Source organism: Meleagris gallopavo, chromosome 5, assembly GCF_905368555.1.
Source record: "Meleagris gallopavo chromosome 5, MGAL_WU_HG_1.1, whole genome shotgun sequence".
In the NCBI taxonomy this organism is placed as follows: domain Eukaryota; kingdom Metazoa; phylum Chordata; class Aves; order Galliformes; family Phasianidae; genus Meleagris; species Meleagris gallopavo.
The window spans coordinates 26,371,659-26,391,139 of NC_139408.1; the positions used below are offsets into that span (position 1 = coordinate 26,371,659).

General features: G+C 39.2%; 1 protein-coding gene across 4 annotated transcripts in view; it reads right to left on the reverse strand.

Annotated features, from left to right (window-relative positions):
- Window positions 1-19,481, reverse strand: part of RGS6 (regulator of G protein signaling 6) — a 231,932-nt gene that overhangs the window by 120,761 nt on the left and 91,690 nt on the right. The window lies entirely within an intron of this gene.

Here is a 19,481-nt window from a genome sequence, read left to right on the forward strand (position 1 = left end):
CAAAGGAGTTGAGGGGTTTACCCACACATACCAAGGGAATCAGTGTCATAGGTAAGAGCAAAGAATAAAGGAACGCTGGTCTCCACCTATAAACACTAGGAATATTCCCATTTCTTCGTTCCCTGAATCTCCAAAATGTCTTGATCTTCAGAATTCTTTCTATTTCATCACTACCAACTACCCTCATACAGTGACACCTCTTAAATCAATAGCAAATGATTCAAAAATATTCTCCCTGACTCATTTCCCTTAATGAGACAATCAGTCTTATCTGGAGCAGTACGCCAGTGTTAAACAAACACAGTTATTGACTGCAACTAAATAACAGCACACATCGTAAACAGATTTATTTTCCTCTGGATTCTTCTTATAAATAAGCAAGTGGTTGTTGCTTTTTTTATAAGATACAGATGGCTCTGTCACTGTGTTATGCTGCAGGATGTGCGTGGAGATACAGCTTTCATTGCCCTCAGTAGGATACTCATGGGTTAGCCTGGCTGGTAACTCCATCAGTCCTTATAGGATCTGTAGAGCATAGAAGTCTGATACGAGCAGGCTTTTTGACCTTCTGAAAAGGGTTCTCAGTGTACACAACAACTAAATGGAAAACTGCATTTATGCAGAACAAAGTCTCAAGAAGCAATATCATGACAGCAAAAGGCAACCCTCAGAGAACAGAAAAGTGATTACGCATCTCAGATTAATAACAAGCACACAAAAAAGATTACAACTCATGATGGCAAGTCTTCTTCAGGGTGACATACTTTGGTGTGAAAGAGAAGAGCTGGGAGGTCACACGTGGCCATTTATTGGTTTGCTAAAGTGAGGAATGTGCATTATTGGGCAACTTGCTGTTTGCATTCAGATTAATGCTAATTTAACCCAGGATGTTATTAGCTTTGTTTACACAGAAGGGTAGGAGGGTTCTATGGCACCTGTTTCCGGTGCACGCTCCAGGAGGTGTACCAGGGAATGGGAATTATGCCACATCGGTATGGCATTCACTACAATCATTATCCTTGAAAAAGAGCAAGAACGCAGTGCTTTCACATTGCTCAGGTGGGCCTGGGCACAACAGTGACATTAACTGGATTGATAACACAACAGAAAAAACATCTCACAAAAGCCTAGATATGTGCTTGGCAGCCCCAGCAAAGCTTCTCACTTCTTGATCATCTCACAGGATAGATACCAGTGAGCATTCTTGAAGGCAATATGGCAAAGATCTAAGTTTTACCCCTTGGGGCCTATGATACACATGGAGTGAGAATGGCCATCGCTACCCATTGACCTCTGGTGCAAGGGGCAGATGAATTGCAGTAATGTACAGGGCTTATAGCTTTGTGGTGATTTACTCCCATATGCTAAAGACAAGTTTTTTTCAGCAGGAAGCATTTGTTGGGCATCAGGCTGACTGACTTGTTCTGCAATCAGCAGCACAGAAGAGGAAATCCCCGACTAACTGATTAGCAGTTTTCCTTTCCTGCACTCCACAGGCTTACTTACCTCATTACAGTGAAGATTCTGAATCTCAGAGACAGGCAGGCAAAGCTGCATGAGCTGTTCTGCTTTCAGTGAGCCAAATACATTAAATTACCTAATCTCAGAAGTGTTAGCAATACGGTAGTACTTCGCTTCCAGAGCACTTTACAGCTGCAGAAATCAAAACACTTCACAGAGACGCACGTTACAAAACCCTTAGCTCTTTGGGAGCCTGGGGATAAATTAGCATCTTTCTGAGCAAATGCTCTTGTATTTTTAGGCTGACTTCCACAGACCTGTGCAATTTGAAAAAGCATAGCTCACAATTTCCGTGAAGCTACCTTATTTTTGCTTTTCTGACCTCTAAGTAAAAGGAGTCTCTGCTTCTTTGCTTTATAGCTCATTTTATTTAACTAAAGGAAATACAGTATGCAAGTAGTGGAGCGTGCTTTACCTAATAATCTCCATTTAAAGAGTGGTAATGAACATGGGCATCTCCTATGTCCCTGGTATACTGTTTATAAGCAACATTTAGAGTTACTCACAAACTGGCAGCATAAGAAAGACCTGCTGGCTCATAGAAAGGAGCGCTAGAGTGGCAAAACCAACTCTGAGTGTATGGATGAGGTGTTCTGGAGGTTGTAAAGAGCAAGTTAGACAGTATCTGCCAAAAATTGTGGAGCTGATTTGATTTTGACTTGGTGGCCTCACCCTTCCTCATGCTCCACAGTTCCAGAAAAAGGAAGGGAATCAAAGCAGTGGAGCCTCAACAAGAAAGCACAGGCAGGGAGATGTTCCTGCAGCAACCAGCTGGTGGAGAATAGCATCAATACCAAATTTGCCTGCATTGCTGCTTGAGTAATGGAATATCTTTTGTTGCATGTTTGTGCTGCAGTTAGTTACAACAGGCTCCTGGTCCATTCCTGCTCTTCTCAGCCACACACAAATCCAAATTAGAAGCAAATGACACACTGTCCCGATTTTCCTTCTTTTCTATTCCCAGAATGCCTGCCTCCATCTCCTACCTGCCTGCACAACAGAGCTGTGCTGCTCCCTTACCATATTTATTTTCTTGGGTGTTTTAGACAAATCCTCTATTCTTCAGATGTTTGTATCTTTCAAACACAAAGACTCCAGCTCGTGGATTTGTGCAAACTTCTCAATACAGTCAAGCCACAATGTTAAGTAGGATCTTTAAAAGTTGTCATAATATAATTTTTACTGCTGTTATTACTACTAATGAATTGTAATGGAGTCTTTCCTAAATTGTCCTACTGACAAGTCATTATATGCATATCCTTCTACTTACAAGATAACAATTCAGCATCTGCTTTTAGAAACGTCCTGCAAAATAAGCTGGTAAAAAAACCTGATACATGTACAAGCATCTTCTCTGACAGAGGTCCTTCAAAGTTCCCTGTTCTTTACCCATACAGATGGTATAGATGAAATTAAGGTTCTGAGTGACAGTGGCAACAGAATACTAATTGTACCAGGAAATTTAAAAGGTAGCACTTACAGTGTACTGGAACTTAACCCTTAACAAACAGAGCACTCTGAACATATAATGTCAGTATTTTGAGAACATTTTCTTCTAAAGTATTTTAAACAAGGGAGCTAAATCTGTTGGTAGAGCAGCAAATCCTGCCAATACAACTTGAAACGAGCAGCCTCCCAAGGGCCCTGCAGAAGTGTGCTGTGTGACGCAGTTGGGATAAGACCTCAGACAATGTAGGGAAGAAAGGCTGCAGGACAAAACACCAAGCTTGAAGGGGCTTGATGAGATTCTTAGCAGATTTTTAATTTCTGGGATTCAGAGCCCTTGCGTGACTGTACAGAGAAGCCTGGCTTTTCTCTTCATGTCCTGCAGCACTACGTCTGGTAAAAAAATAACAGCATGTCTGATTAGAGTGGCTTACGGCATACATTAGTAAGTGCTCCCAAGGCAGACCAGTCTTTCTTTTCATATCAGCCTATCACCATAGAAGTGACTGGGGTGAGACCTAGAACGGTCTGAAGTACTACTGAGCCAAACAGGGAATGTGAGAACAAAAGCAATATAATTTTAAAGAGGATGAGAGAGAGCCCAGCATACACAGATAAATGGCCTCTCTGTTGGCAGAGTGCAGTAATGAACAGTTAAGTACCAGAATTTGTAATTTCCCTTTTCAATTAAGAAAAGGAGTAAATGTCACAAGCAGCTCTCTACTCCCTCCCAAATTGCTTGGTGCCCTCAGTTGTACATTTCTCTGAACAACCAACATTTCTGAACAGATAAGGTATCTGAATGCTCAGTCAAAGGATGATCTTAGGAGTCTTTTCCAACCTAAATTTTAAAATAAAATCCTATCTCCCTCATCAGGGCTGCATCTGCAGCCAGAAGGCTTGTGCACCGGTGGCTATTACAGTGTTCTTTCCACTGACCGAATTCACTTCTGGAATGTGCGTTGATTATTGGTGATGTTTCCGTCTGCTCAGGTGCTCAGCCATTTACAAAACTACTTATGCTTATGTAAATATTTCTGCTTCACTCTCTACCAAGCTTAAATCCATGTTTTTCTATAAGGTGGAATATATATAATCTCTCTCTCTCTCTCAGCCTTCCACCTTGTAGAAAAACACTAAAAATGACTCAAAAATATCAATGGAACCGAGGTTTAAGTTACAATAGGAAAAAAAACAACCACAAACCTAAACTTCCCCCCTCTAAGATTATGAAGAAAGAGCCAATCAGTAAGTTACTCCACTCATTTCATATTCATTTCACTCATTTCTGGACATTCAGAGTTTGAAAAGACAAACAGAACCAGTAGCCTGACTGCTTTTGCCCTGTGCATACTGGGGAAACAAAGAACGAGGACTACCAGTTAGAACAGATGCTGAATGGTTCCCTGAACTCTTCTACCTCCCTTTCTCCTCCACTGTATTTCCTCAAGCAGCAGGTATTACTTCAGTGATACACTTCATACTTTTATCACCCTACAGAACCTCAGGGGTTCATGTTCTGGCTCACATTACACAGCACTGATCAGATATCTGCAGCTGGGCCAAAGGAAAAGCCTGCTTTCAAAACCCGAACACACATTCCCACAGAGCTTAACAATTGTGCAGAAGAACAGAATAAATACTCTCTACCTTTATTCCAGACATGAGAAGAAACATAGTATTTGAAATAAATGAGAGCTGTAACAGGAGTAATACTGATGACCAACAGCCAGAAATATCTGTGACCAGCATCTTTAGTAAAAAAGGCACAAAGTATGATGGAATCAATTTCATTACTAGCAAAAATATAAGCGTAATATATACTAAAAGAAAGCAATACAGTTTCATTTCCAGATCCCAGCCTGAATATGAGAATCTGAGAGGCATTAAGGATAGGCACACTGATAAGAAAATATTAAGAATGAAAAAGATAGAATCACACTGTGTCATTTTTTAATGTTTAATTCAACATATGGAAGGGGTAGAGCTGAACGAACTTCTGCAAGATATTAAGAAAAATATACAGGCCACTAGGCCTACCCAACTCTCCAGATTGAGAACTATCATAATCTAGGATTGCCTCCCTGGTCCTTCTGTTTTCTTTTTTAATACTGAATTTGCTGGCTACTAGCTAAATTAGGTTTGGATCTTCACTTTAGCAAAATCATACACACAACCTTATTTTCTCTGTCTGCTCACCACTCTCCTGCAGCACTTGAAATTGCCAGTTGGGTTACTTCATGCATCTTAGAGCTCCTGCTAAGAAGTGACCACTTGAGACCAATGGTTTTTCTTTGAATGAGGCTAGAAGAACAAAGCTATCTCAAGGTTTCTTTGAGGCAAGGTTAAGGCATATACCTGGGGAGCTGGAGAGCAGGGAGCAGATGCTGGAAAGCTACAAAGAATAACACCAGACCTCACCATCACAGTCTTCCCATGGGCCCCCAGCATGACATGTAAAAGGGACATGGAGAAAGACACAGACAAATCGTACCCAGTGAGAGCAGTGATGAGGGATTGCATTACTAGATGCTAACATCTTGCAAGTATTTCAGCACTAGAATGTGACAAAGTGATGCGTGAAAATGTAACCAATTTAACAGATAAGTATTTAATGAAGCCGGAAGGAATCCATGATATTACTTCTGAAGCCTCCCAACCTCTGTCTAGCTGCTGAGGTTTCTCTGATGTTCTTTTTAAATATCACACTCAGCATGGGATTTACCTGTTATGAAGAGAACCTGAATCTGAGCCAAAAACGACAATGGATGGATGGATGGAACAGTAAGAACAGTTCACCTCTAACCTCACATCACTGGAAGAGAGCTCATTCCTTCCCCTTCTTGTAGAGAAAAAAAATCATCAAAGTGATCTGAAAATATATCACCTCCCTCTTAATTTCCACCTCAGAATCAAAATCTAGTGCATGAATAAACAACAGCCATATCTTACTGGATTAGAGAGCAGTAGATGTAAGGCAAAATTTGGCAGTGCAATTCTTGGAAAAAGGAGTAATCAGCTCTTCCAACAACTATTGGTACCACCAAGAGGAAAAGGTTCTCTGCTTGCTAACTCCCACGTAGCTGTGTAGGCTAATTAAACATCAACATGACTTACAGAATTCACTGAATAACAGTGGCAAATGCATGAATTCACATCTGCATTTAAACCTGAGTGCAAACTGAAACACTGCAAACAGAAGAAAATAGACCAAATGTGATGCTAGTGCCCTAACCTTGGCAAATTGAAATAGTGGCAAAGAGATTTTTCTATTTACTTGGCAAGTGGACATTATACTTTTTGACATTGGCTGTAAATCAAGTGAAAAAAATAATAATTGGATAAGTAGCAAATTTAAGTAAGACTGCTGTGTTAAAGAACACATGCTGAGCAAGTGATGGATTTCGTTGCTAAAAAGATTGGAGGCTCTTAATGGATTGTTAAAGTGCTCTTTGTCCACCCTCTAGAGAGATGTAAGGGCACTACAGCTTACACACCAATCTGACCCTGAAGGGTGAGAGCACACATGCACACAGTACTCGCATACGATAGAAATTGCTGTAATGAACATTAGAGTGCATGCCCTTTGAAAAGATAAGACTGCCTACTGAGTACCTCACATGAAATGAGTTAATAGTCTCAGACATATACATATATATCTATACAGATCTGACTTTAAGTAAATGAGTTTGATTTCAGTCTTAGAATGGCTCACACACCACAAGATGGTGTCCACTGATATCCTGACTTGCATGATACCATGCGGTTTTCTAATGCTAGCAATCCACTTTCCTTTTTCATCTTCCATTTCTGTAGTAAAGTGCTGACAAACCTTGCTGACAGACTCAACTGATGATCTTTAAAAACAGGAAAGACTACACAGATGTATAAAATCTATAGATAAGAAGACTCTAGGGAAAAAAAATGCACATTTGATACCTGCATAATTAAGAGAAGCTCTTGCTTTGAGTGCCAGGTACCTGGTTTTGTCTGCTAGCCCAGATTCCAAAAAGGGCTAGGTTGCAAGTTCCAGACATCAGACGTCTGATGCAAAACATCAGACTTTCTTGTGGACGCAAGTTATTTTTAGGAACACTTCAAAGTTCAAGAACAGGGGTATATTTCTGAATCTATCTCCATGTTTGGTACTGCAACTGTTGGCCTCCGTAGGGTGGTCAAATATGGAGCGCTCCAAACATGCTCGTATCTCCTCTGCCACCCTTTGAAGTGGTCGCAGTCAAGAAACAAAGGAAGGGCGGCTTGGAGAAAGCTATAATCACTTCAGTGGTACTGTCAGCAGAACCGGGAATTTATTTCCCCTCTAGATTTCTCTGACCACATATTAAAGTCCAAGTTTGTCGGTTTTTTTTCCCCAACACTAAGCTTTGTTCTAATTTCAGTTTTTTCATGACCAGTCAATGTTAGGATGTCCCCATTCAAAAAGGAAATCTCAACACTGGCTGTGCTTCTATTGAACCAGAACAGGGTAACACATTTTTTTCATATCTTATTAAATTACTTCTTATTCATCCTCTTTAAAGAATGAAGATAACTTCAAACACAATGGTAAAATCTACCCATGTATCAAAGAATGTTGACAAGAATATCGTACATTACAGTTAATTAGCCCAACTCATGAATAACTGTTGCTCTACTTCCTTTTTCCCAACCGTAGTACGGTGATGTTTTCCTGTTACCCACACAGTATTCCTTTCATTATAAGTCTTAACAGCTCCATCCTATCATTGACACAGAAATTATATAAATCTGTACAAGAATAAGATTACATTCTGTGTTCAACAGGAAACATTAGAAAGCCAATGTCTTTGAAAAAAAATTTTGGAAACTATTTCAGCAACAGGAACTTGCAATGTTAGTGGCAATATAAGTAAACTTTGCTGTTTGTTTTGTTTTCTTCCCTGTCCTAGAAGTTAAAAAAGCCACAAAACTTAGAGTCATCTGCCAAAACTAGTTTTAACTTTCCAAGACCACCTTACAGCTGCTAGCTTGTCACTGAAGAGTGAGTAATTTGCAACAACAGCCAGTACCAGGAGCTCCGCATCCAGCAGAACATGTTACTCAGGCAAAGACCAGCCATGGTAGCTGTCTGCAGACAAAGATTACAGGAAGCAGGGATTGTTCTGCCTGCTTGGCAGCTTCACGTAACACCTTCTGACAGCAGCCTTATTCCCTCTGCCAAGCACTGCAAAACAGTATATGGAGAGTTTGCAGTGCAAGGTTACAAAATAAAAGAGCAAAACAAAAACAGCAGTCTTCAGTTGCTGCTTCGGTTTCTTTGTGGTTTCATCCTCCCACAACACCGCTTCAGCAAGTATTCCACTCCAACAAACATATGTGTCAAAGTAAATACTTGAATACAACCGTCTTCATTAATATGGCAATTGTAGTTACGCTTAAAAGATCACAGACTCAAAATTCACAGGACTACAGGCACTGTAATAGGCTATTATCACTCATTGGGAATGCTAAGTTGCTATGTAGGAGCCAAACTAAAGTTTACAAGATAGTCTAAAACTGAATGCTAATGATTTATTAGCATTCAGTACCCACAGGAACTGCGATTTTTCTGAACTGCAACTCAAAGCTACAAATGTTTACCAGCATCTCGCATATTTTTATGTTTCAGATATTTTTTAAAAAACGTATCATTCAAAGGTTCTTCAATTCTCGTTTGATATTCAGAAAATTCTGTTCCTTCAGAAAGAGTTAATGTCAAATCACTTGGATAAATTTTCCAGTGCAAGGACAGGTTTACCTGTTCTGTAAAATGATGTCAAATTTTTGGCTCCTAAATTTTGTTTTAAGCTAATGCAGTTGCCTACTTCTCAAAGGTGTTAACAATATGTAAAGCTCTTCCAGACATCAATAGGATTTGCATCAGCTAGTATTTCTTGAAAGCAGACTACTGTGTCTAAACACAGCTTTGACAAAATGCTCCATACATTGCATGTGTGTCAATACAAAGAACGAAGCTCCCTCGTTCCAGAAATGTCTTTCAAAACAGAAGGCTATTTGTTTGAACCCTCAGATAGCACACATCAGTTTGAAGAAAACACAGTCTGCACCCAAATCTCCTCTCACTATTCTCACCCGTGTTCTGATATCGCACACTTAAATTTTACCACGCTCTCTGAGCACTTTCAGTGGAGAAAAATTATGGATTTTTAGTTCATTTCTTATTAATGACAGAACAGTCTGGGTTGAAAGGGACTTCAAAGCCCATGCAGTCCAACCTCCTGCCACTGGCAGAGCTGCCCCCTATCAGATCAAGTTGCCCAGAGCCCCATCAAACCCAGCCTCAAGAAACTCCAGGGATGGGGTACCTACAGCTTCTCTGGGCCAGTACCTCACCAACCTCTGAGAAAAGAATTTCTGCCTAATGTCTAATTTAAACCTACCCTCTTTTACTTTAAAGCCGGTATCCTTGTCCTGTCACTCCACTCCTTGATAAACAGTCCTTCCTCATCTTTCCTGTAGGCTTCCTTTAAGTTCAGGAAGGGGAATGTTTGATTCATTTCTTACTAAGGAACATTATCATACTTTTCACTGGCTGAATATGCAACATTTGAAGTTCAGAACAAAAAGGGACGTGAAAGTCAAAGATATTAAAAAAAATTCTAATTTTAATGTTGTAACATGGATCAAACACTTTAATCTGCTTTGGATTTAATGAATTTATCTTGTATTAGTGACCTGCACAGTCATGTTGCATTGCAAGCTATGAATATTGCAAGTATCCCTTGCCGAAAATCATAGGAGGGCCAATCTGAAAATCTCCAGGAACAAAACTTGCATAAGCTCTCTGGGCACCAATGCTTAACTACTCACACATTTGTCCATATATTTCCAGCAGCGCATAAGAAAAGCAAACAACTCATTCTGAGACCCATTTACAGAAGTACAGGCAATAAAATACTTGTGAATACCTGCTGGATAGTTTGGGGCTACACAGATGAACAACAACAATAATAATGTCACCAAAGATTAAAGATGCCAGAGGAGCACAAATCATTCACTCTAAATAACTTTTTGAAGCCTAAATCACTCTAAATAAATTTTTGAAGCCTATTTGTGTTTTCCTGAAGTGGTGATACTGTAGCCACTCCTCAACAAAAGGACACTGCAAAAATGGCCTCATCTCTGTTCCCCTATACATTTAGGACTACCTCTCTTTTCTTGTTTCAGAAAAATCATCTTAGGAATTAGCATGGGTTCTACTCGTGTCCTCTAGTTCACTAGAAAAATCCTATGGTGTTGCAGAAATATCCAATATCCAGATGGCTGGAGGCAGCAGAGTTTGCTCAATCTGGTCTTCCTCATACACAAGTGCCGCTGTTTAAAAAGTGTAGAAACAGAGCAAGAAAAGAAACTGAGAATACTCAAGCAACTATCTAGTAAGCTTAACAAAGGCAGAAAACCAGGCTGAAAAAGTACTGGGCTGATCTCATGCATAAAAGTGGGATGCCTTTTCGGGCCTTCTGGTAGTGAGCACAGATTATACAGGTGAATGGGCAGAATTGTCAGCGTACAGAACAGTGAATCATGAGAAAACAAAAAACACGCACACAATTCCCATTAAGGCTCTAGCATAACAACTAATACGTACTACTACCTCTAAATTTCTTTGCTTTGATGGGTTTTAGTCTACCACTATTAAAGTAGTATCATTTTGTGGCTTTAACTGAAGCAAAATATTTTGCATGTTTCAATGCACTGTCGGCATATCTAATTTTAGTTCAGTACTATACAATATTGCTTTTTTCCTTTTCTCCAAACAAGTATGTGACTCATATTATACTCCACAGACAGGCAAATGAATATTGCATTCTGCCATAACAGCCAGTAGATTTTTGTAGAAGAAATAATAGGGAGTGTTTTCAAACAACTACAGCCCCAGAATTTATCCTTCCCAATCCAAGCATGCTGACACCAGGGCTCCCTGGCAGTGCCCAGTGTTCTTTTGCTGGTATCTCAAAGTAAGCTCTTCTTTCATCTTCTGATGGAACTTTTGGTTTACTAATAGCTTTCAAAAGCCTAGTTTGTGCCTGAACAAAATTGTGAATGGAAAGGCAAATCATGATCATCCCGTTATTTTATTGGTACAACAAATATAAAATATAAGCCTTTTATGAACCTGTATAATTTTTATCATCAAGCAACTTTGATATTGTGATAAAAAATAAAATAATATTAATAATAAAAAAAAGTATCAACCTGTTTCCATCACCCACAACCCATACATTTTGTGGACTTCTAAGCTGCCTTGTTAGCTTTATCATTTGCTTATAATAAAGGAAGATGCTCTACGTAGAGCTTTGAGGTAATTTTGACATAATTCTGGAAGAATAAAAATGATTTAAAGGCACCATAAGGCTCAGATGGCAAGAACAGAATAAAAAGTAACAGCAAAAGTTTGACACATATCACTGAAAACAAAAGTTAAACAACAGATCATTCCCAAGAATGAAGGCAAATGGTTTATAAATGCTTAATTGGAAACTAGAACAATTCAGAAATCTTCCTAACGGTATGGCCTGTTTGCTCCAAAATCTGTTCCAAATGGCTGCTTGATAACTTTGTAGTTGACAGAAGAGTTTTTTCCCCTTTGCATTAAACACAATAGTCAGCAACTTCCCTCCACTCCAAATGTTTTCCTGAAAGTAGTCATGGACAGATTAACTTCAACTGCTGTTGAAATGCATTTAATGACAGCTTCCCTTGTTTGACTTTTAGTAGACACCACAGATCAAATCATCATGTCCTGCCAACTGAAGAGTACAAACCAGAGAAGTTCTGAATGTGTATGCTACTTCTGGTGTTAAAAATCAGCTCTTCCATTATGTGGAGCACTGCTCTGCTACTCAGACCAACATATTGATTTGCATGGGGTTGATACAGAGAGAATTGCTGTTCACGTAACTGGAGACCACTTCTGCAAATGTCCATGTGTATATAAAGGAAAAATTTTGAAAATATTAGAACTGAAATCAAAGGATTTGAAAATCACTTTGTGTCTGCTTTGCTGATGTAGAATGCACAGTTCTAGTGAAGCTACATCATACAGGATATTACATGAATTACAGAGAAACTCTGCTGTTGATGAACATGAAATACATACATCTGAACAGCCATTGTTATGCTGTTTTAATTTACTTCAGAGAATTTCACATGATTACAAGGAAAATTTGGGAAGAGACATTAATATATCTCCAGCACAACCTTCTGCTCAGGCCAGGCCCAGCTGCAGATTACTTGGGGCTTTGCTCCTTGGAGTCTTGCAGACCTTCAAGGACAAGGCACAACCTCTCTGATCAACTGTTTATTGCCTGCCTGTCCTCATGGGGAAAAGGTTTTTAGCAAACCTTGGAGAGATGTCACTTCCTATATGAAATCTGCATCAGAAGCAATTTGTGAAGATTTATTTCATGAGAGCTGGGTTTTTCTTCATTTATTTACCAGTTGCTCTCCACAGTGTAGTTTCAGTGCTAAGCAGCTCTGCTAGGTTAAAATGAGGTCAGGCTCTGCTGATGAACAAGTGGCTGAAATAGTCCTGCACTCCAGTCCAAAATAGGTCATTTACAAATACTTCCCCATTTTTAGCTCAAGCTAAAGTGAAACAGAAGGTTTTCAGCATTTCAAAGGCTGAAATTCACTTAGCACATTGTAAAAATAGTAGCTGGCAAGCAGGGCAGGAAAGAGGCAACTAGCAAGAAATTTGAACCAAAGGTTTCTGAGTGAAAGGTGGGTCTATGCTGGCTCTGAAATTTCTGTTCTCTCTGGAAAGAGAGACATGAGCACCTCACAGATAACCTGTACGTTCTGATGCACAACACATGCTTACCTCAACACAGCAATTTTAAGCTGTCATGCTAATGACCATAGTTTGCCACTGCATTTCTTTCCCCCCCCCACCAAATATTACAGCATAGGCGCTGTGCAAAGAGGAATGCATCATTCAACAGAGCTACTGGAAAGCTGAGCAACTGTACTGAGGACAATAAATTTAGTCATTTCCATGACAGTGGGTTTAACATCTCTATCCTGGTCCCCTTCCCAGAAAAAAACCTTCCCCCAAACATTTGCCAGTTGCATACTCTGCAGTTTATGACAAAGTTATCGTACTTGTTAAGCCAGAATGATTTCACAAGGTATTGTCAGCTTAATGTAATTTCATAGAAACGTATCTAAAATCTATTTGGAGCTAAGCTGGGATGCATCACTGAACATATCAGCCTTCAAAAGGTGCAATAGTCCAGAGCAAGTCTTTTTTCTGCAGTGAACATTATCTTTAACTACTGTGAGCGGAAGCATATTCTCTCAAACATCAGACTGGCACATCAGTCTGCTGAAATATTATTTCCATGTTAGGCATCACTATTGCTCAACCATAAGGCACAGGGCATTAGTTGGTTTGTGGCCTTCCTGCACATATTTGTTCTGGAGCAAAATATGTCCAGAATGACGTCAGTCACTTGTGGCCTCCTTCTGGATACAATCAGAAAAAAAGCGGCTGAGCCCCTAGACTGATCCCCACTAAAAGCGTTTGTATGACGGTACTGAGGAATTTATTGGAGACAAAGTTCTGCGTCAACACAGCAACTTTCTCTTCTCCAGAGAGAGCACTTGCTGACATCCACAGCACTGACAACTTCAGGAGGTTGTGGCATGGGTAACAAGGTTTTTCTGTTAGAGAAAGGCATGAATTTGGTGTGGGAGTTGCTCTCCACACAAGTGGCGCTAGGAATTTCCTGTGCTAATAACTGAAGTGGGAGCTGGAGAGCAAAAACAGATTCCTCACTGCACAGTTTAGAAAGAAAAAAGAAAAAGAAAAAAAAAGGAGTAATGTTTCATTAGTAACTTCTTACATTAAATGTATTCATTATCTCAGTTCTTACTGTTGACTCTAGTTACTCATTCAGCAAACTCATTATAAAGCCTACAGATTCCAAGAGATGTAACCTGCCACAAACAATGACTTTCCAGACTCACTTTTTGTAGACACGTCATTAACTTGGTAAATGTTCAAAATATTTTCTTTATAAATTTAGCAATGTTTTGGCAAAATAAGTTAATATGATAGGCTCTTTTGTTCTGCATATCAGAAAAGGATATATGAAATCCTTTTGTACTAGCTTATAGTCAGCTCTTGTCAGTCATTTTTCTGCAATGAGGGAGAAGGTCCTGGAAGGTCAGGAGGGCTAAAAATCAATCTGGATTCTTCATAGCACCTGTGGTGAAAATTGCTGCCTTCTCTCTGAACACTTAGTTTTCTTCACTGCGACTTTTAGAAATCATTAGATATTTTGCAAAGGAAAAGAGCTGAAATACATGGAGTGTCTGCCTATCCAGAGTGAGGCTGAGGAAGAAAGAAGAATCCATGCATCCATGCAAAAGCCACAAGTTTCAGACACTGTTGTTGTAATGCTCTGAGTTCATTTTAAATTGTTTTACTCTTTTGTTAGATGTCCTTTAAACTACCTTTTTCCCTACAACACTATACTACTTACATATCAATGGTGAATTGTATACTGTGCCTTTGGCATGAAATGAACTTTGATTTTTTTTCTGCAGTGAGTGATAAAACTCTGCTGTTACTGAATAACATAAAAATGAATTTTATTACCAGCCTTATTGCTTGCCATTAATTCTGTTATTGCTGTAATGGCAACTTATAGACCTGTGCTCCCAGTTATAGGCTAGATCGCTGGCCTACTTAATAAGCCAAATACACAAGAAAGCACATAATTAAGGCTTAACATATTGATTTAAGCTAGACATGAGCACCCATTTCAGGCAGTTCTTGTTGTAACTAGATGATCTTAAAGGTCCCTTCCAACCCAAACCACTCTATGATTCTACAGTATTTAAGGTTAGACATTCCTGAAAGCAAAAGCAAATCAGATAGATCCAGACATCAAAATAAATGCACAGAAGGAAACTTCAAGGGTAATGCAAATACTCTTGAGCCACAAAATTTTCACCTGACCATTTCATATTGGATGGCATTAACATAAAGACTTCCCATTTCAAATGCTCAACCCTTTCTCATATGTAACCTTGCTCTTGCTTACATGCATGAAAAAGTGCAGGAGATGGACGTGGGGATTGACTCAATTACACTCCCCTGACCTAGTCTAGTACAACTACAGAAAGTGCTGCTGTTGCCTTGGCTATTAGATTCTTATTCGAACATTTTCAGAGATCTACTGCTAAATGATAAAATTCCCAAAGGTTCTGACAACACAAAAGACCACCATTTTTCCTTCTCTTCCGTGTTTGCAACTCTTTGTGCATCAGCATCTCCTCAGGCTTTGGAGTTCACCTTTACCACAACCTTTTTCACCTCTTCCTATTACCATTCCTCTTTCAGATTTCAGTTTGCTATGTGCATAAATAGCTACAGCTTTCAGACTTCCTTTTGTGCAGAAGCACAACCGCGTTGTACAGTTCTGACTGGCAGGTCACATACTGATTTTAAGCTGCAGTTCATGGCAACTTGCTTATTCAGTGCCTCTGGTATCTCTGTATTCTCTGTTTTGATTTAACATTTGTTTCTCGTTGGCCCATTCAATTAATCTTGTTGCTGTTAAACATAGCAGCCTTTCTATTTGCAAATCCCACCATCTGGAACTGTCTTCTACTTATGCTTCAACAAATCACATGCTTTTAGATATTTAGAAGCCTATCTTGTCTCTACTGGCTAAAAAATAAATGTCTCTCTTTATTAGCTACCACTGCACCTAGGGCAAGTCCATCATGCCCAAACAATCTCCTAAACTGCTGCCATGAGCAAACCCATCCCTCCTCAACTTCAGAGAGGCAGAGTCTTTCAGATTGGGTTCGTCTCTTTTTCTTCTTTTTTTTTTTTTTTTCCTGTTAAAACAGTCCATGTGACAAAATCATGAGGCATCTGGGGATACAGTCTGCATGAAAGCTTTTACACAAAATAAAGCTGTCTTATTCTCTTAACTGGCCAGTATTGCCTGTTCCTGGAATTACTTGTGATAAAATAAACAGCCTCCAAATAAACAGCAAAAGTCAGTTTTTTGTGTCGTCTACTCTGAAAACATTTGCTTGAAATAGAGCAATTAGGAATTTGTCAAAAAAATGATGACAGCTGATAAGTGCTGCTGATATACAGCCTGGCATTACTCTCATATTTTAGAATTAAAAAATAGACAGTAGCGTACATATATTTCAACACTTTGAACATTACTAACTGTCTCTTTCAAGACTCAATATGCTATCAGAATTTAAACTGAACAGTCCTTGCTTTCTAACATCACTCTGTAAATATGACATTATAATAAATTTTGAACATAGCACCAACTCCTGAATAGATAACCTTAGAAAGGCAACAAAAGATGCAACAGAGGATCTATAGTCAAAATTCTTAAGTGGTGAAGTATGACTACAGCAGGTCAAAGATTTTTACTCAGAATCGTAGGCTGAAGAGTTAATTTCAAGGAGTATCAACTGCCCCAAAGAGTTAGGAGCTGATAGTCATGAAATGTGCTTGATACAGGTATGACTAGTGGTCAAAGAGAAGCTACAGCAGTTTTAAGAAAGTAATGGAAAAGTAAAGAGTACTAAGCTTTTCTGTTAGTTCACAGAAAACAATTGCATTTTATGCTACTCTATTCTATGTTGTTCTCCAGTTGAGCAGGCCATCAACTGCGGAACAATTTTAAACCACTGCCATGGAGAGAGACTTATGTGTGAGTAATTGTACTGTCTAGCTCCAGCAGAATAAAAACTAAAAATTATTATAAGAGAAAAGAAGTTCTATCATCTCCTGCCAGATGCTGGGTGCAAGTCAAGCTGCTCCATCCTGGTTGGCCTCACTAAGTGACCTCCATAGGCAGAGCTCCTTGTGCAAACATGTGGGGTGCTCTGGTTGAGATGTGACCCAGAAACCTCCCACCTCCTTGCATGGGTTCTTCCAGGCAAGCTGAACTTGCTGTATCTTCTGCAGTCTTAAAAGCTACAGTCATTTTATGAAGTTAAAGTAATAACTTGATTTCCCCTACTGTTATGATATCATAACAATGGCTAAGAAACCACATTAAAATATGTATTGTCTACTTCAGTTGTGCATATTTTTTTATCTTACCTCTGTAAATCACAGAATGTTTGAGCATTACTCCAATCTCAAGCCCAGAAACTAGCAGTAGGAAAATAAATGTGAACATCTCTAAGTTTCTTTTCTGCTAAAGGAAAGACACAACTTAGGAGAACATGAACAGAATAAATCTGCTACTTTTACCCTTCAGGGTACATATGTAATTGTTAAAATATGTGGTTAGAGAAAGAACCTGAAAGCAGTATAGGTTTTAAGATGGAAAATTCCTCATGGGATAAACAGGAAGAAAAAAATAACAAAGCATCAATTTAAAGCGAATCACAGCCTGAGCTAAAAGAAAGAACAGTACGTAGGAGGACAAGTAGCTGCCGAGTCATGGTAAATTACAGGACAAGACAGGCAGCTTTATTAACCCCTGACCTAAAGCACCGCCTATTGGATACGTGAACATCTGTACTGCAGTAGATGCTCTCTACCTAGGCACTTAAATCTCAGTGCAACTGCCTTCATTACTCTCAGCCTGCAGTACACTACAAAATGCAGACGTTAAGCCTTCTTTATGAATCGTTGTACAATGCATGTGCAAACAGTCTTACACATTTTACATTGATTCTAAATTTCTCTGACATCACAAGATGATCTGTTCCTGTAAGGCTCTGGGGGTTATATCTGTATATTTGGTGTGTGCATACTTTTTTAGATTAGCCTGAAAAATAGATTTTGTGTCCTTTTCCCCTTTCAAACTGCCATTTGTAGATAAAATGTTGCCACTGGCTGAGATGCAAAAATATAACCATGACTTTCCCTTGCTTGCAAGTACCGTCCTGACCCATGACGCAGCTATTCTTCATAAGGAAGAAAATCTCATCTCAATCTCCATCTCTGCGTAGGAACAAATAGTCCATAATTAGATGTGAAATGGGCAAAGAAATGAATTAATGTCACTAGAACTGCACAGAAGAAGAGAAATGAATTAACATCATGAGTATTTGCTGCACTCGGGGCAGCAAATTGCAGACTGGCTAAATGCATATAAGGAGACAATGTATTACAAAAGATGGCTGATTGGCTATTCTTGACTGCCAAAAAGCTTTCAGGATGCACTGAAAGAAAATTCATGCAGCCAGAATACATGATTTCTGTTGCTGATAAGAACAAAGGAAAGGAATTACTCCCTCCCTCTCAATTCTTGATGATCACCAAAGGTTCTGGTCTTAAAAACAAAGAAGAAATCACAGTGAATCAGATTAAAAGACATATGAAATTAGGCAGTTCCATCTGCTTACAGGAAAAGATGTTCTTTGTTGACTTAGCTATTACTTTAAAATGTGTATTTTAAAACACTTTGCTTGGGCTTCATAGTGTTGTTGCTTATGGATTTTCCCCAAATTCAGACAAACACAGCTTATGTTCGGTCTTTGTCCACTTGCTGCATATAAAAAGGTTATTTCAATAATCTCAGTGAAAAGATATTGCAACCTGTTAGGAACACACGTAAGGAAAGCAAGTATTACTACTACATTATTACTCTTTTAGCCAAAGATTGTGTTTTAAGTTGTTCTTCCCCACAAACAAACATCACAAATTTTACTCGAGTCTTCTATGAGCTATTTGCTTCCACCCACAGTGTAGTATGAAAAGCTGCCTGACAGTGGCTCCACATCCAACTTTGGAAATCCTAGGAGAAGGAGAAGGAGAAAAGAAAAGAACAGAATGAATACTGCAGTTCCAGAAATCAATAGAAACTCTGGGTTTAATTTTTATATCCCCTCCTCCACGAGCCTGAAGAAAACCATAATATTTGTTTTAAGCCTTGCACTTGCACCTCATGAGCATGCTGCTGGTAGGTTCCAGTAATGGCATCGAAGGTGCTTGAGCTGGGCCAGCCAGCATGACCCCAAGTGCATGGGCTAAGTACAAGGAGATGGGATCCAGACCTGGTGACACTCTAGACAGAACAGCATCTCCACCTTGCAGCCACCTGACAAATGATTTCTTTAAAGCATGTAAATAAATATTGCTATAAGCAACACATGTACTTTAACACATCTTTCCTCCAGGAGCCACAAAGCGCTTAACCCAGAAGTTACTCATCCCAGGGCTGGAGCCCAGATCGTACTAGATTCTAATACTAGATTGTACTAGATCCTAATACCATCAGGAAACATTTATTTTGGGTTCAGTAGCATCACCATCTACTACTTTAGTAGAATTCCTCTGTCATCCTCCAAACTGGCAGTTAGACACAATTCTTGTGTTTTCAATAATGATATAACAGCTAAAGACTCATATTTGGCTTAAAAACTGTTGTCTAAGTTGAATGGAAAGGCTATTTTACTAAAACTGATAACAGAAGGGAATAAGACTTACCTCTCAGTAACATCTGGGAGTACGTTAATAGTTTGGATTT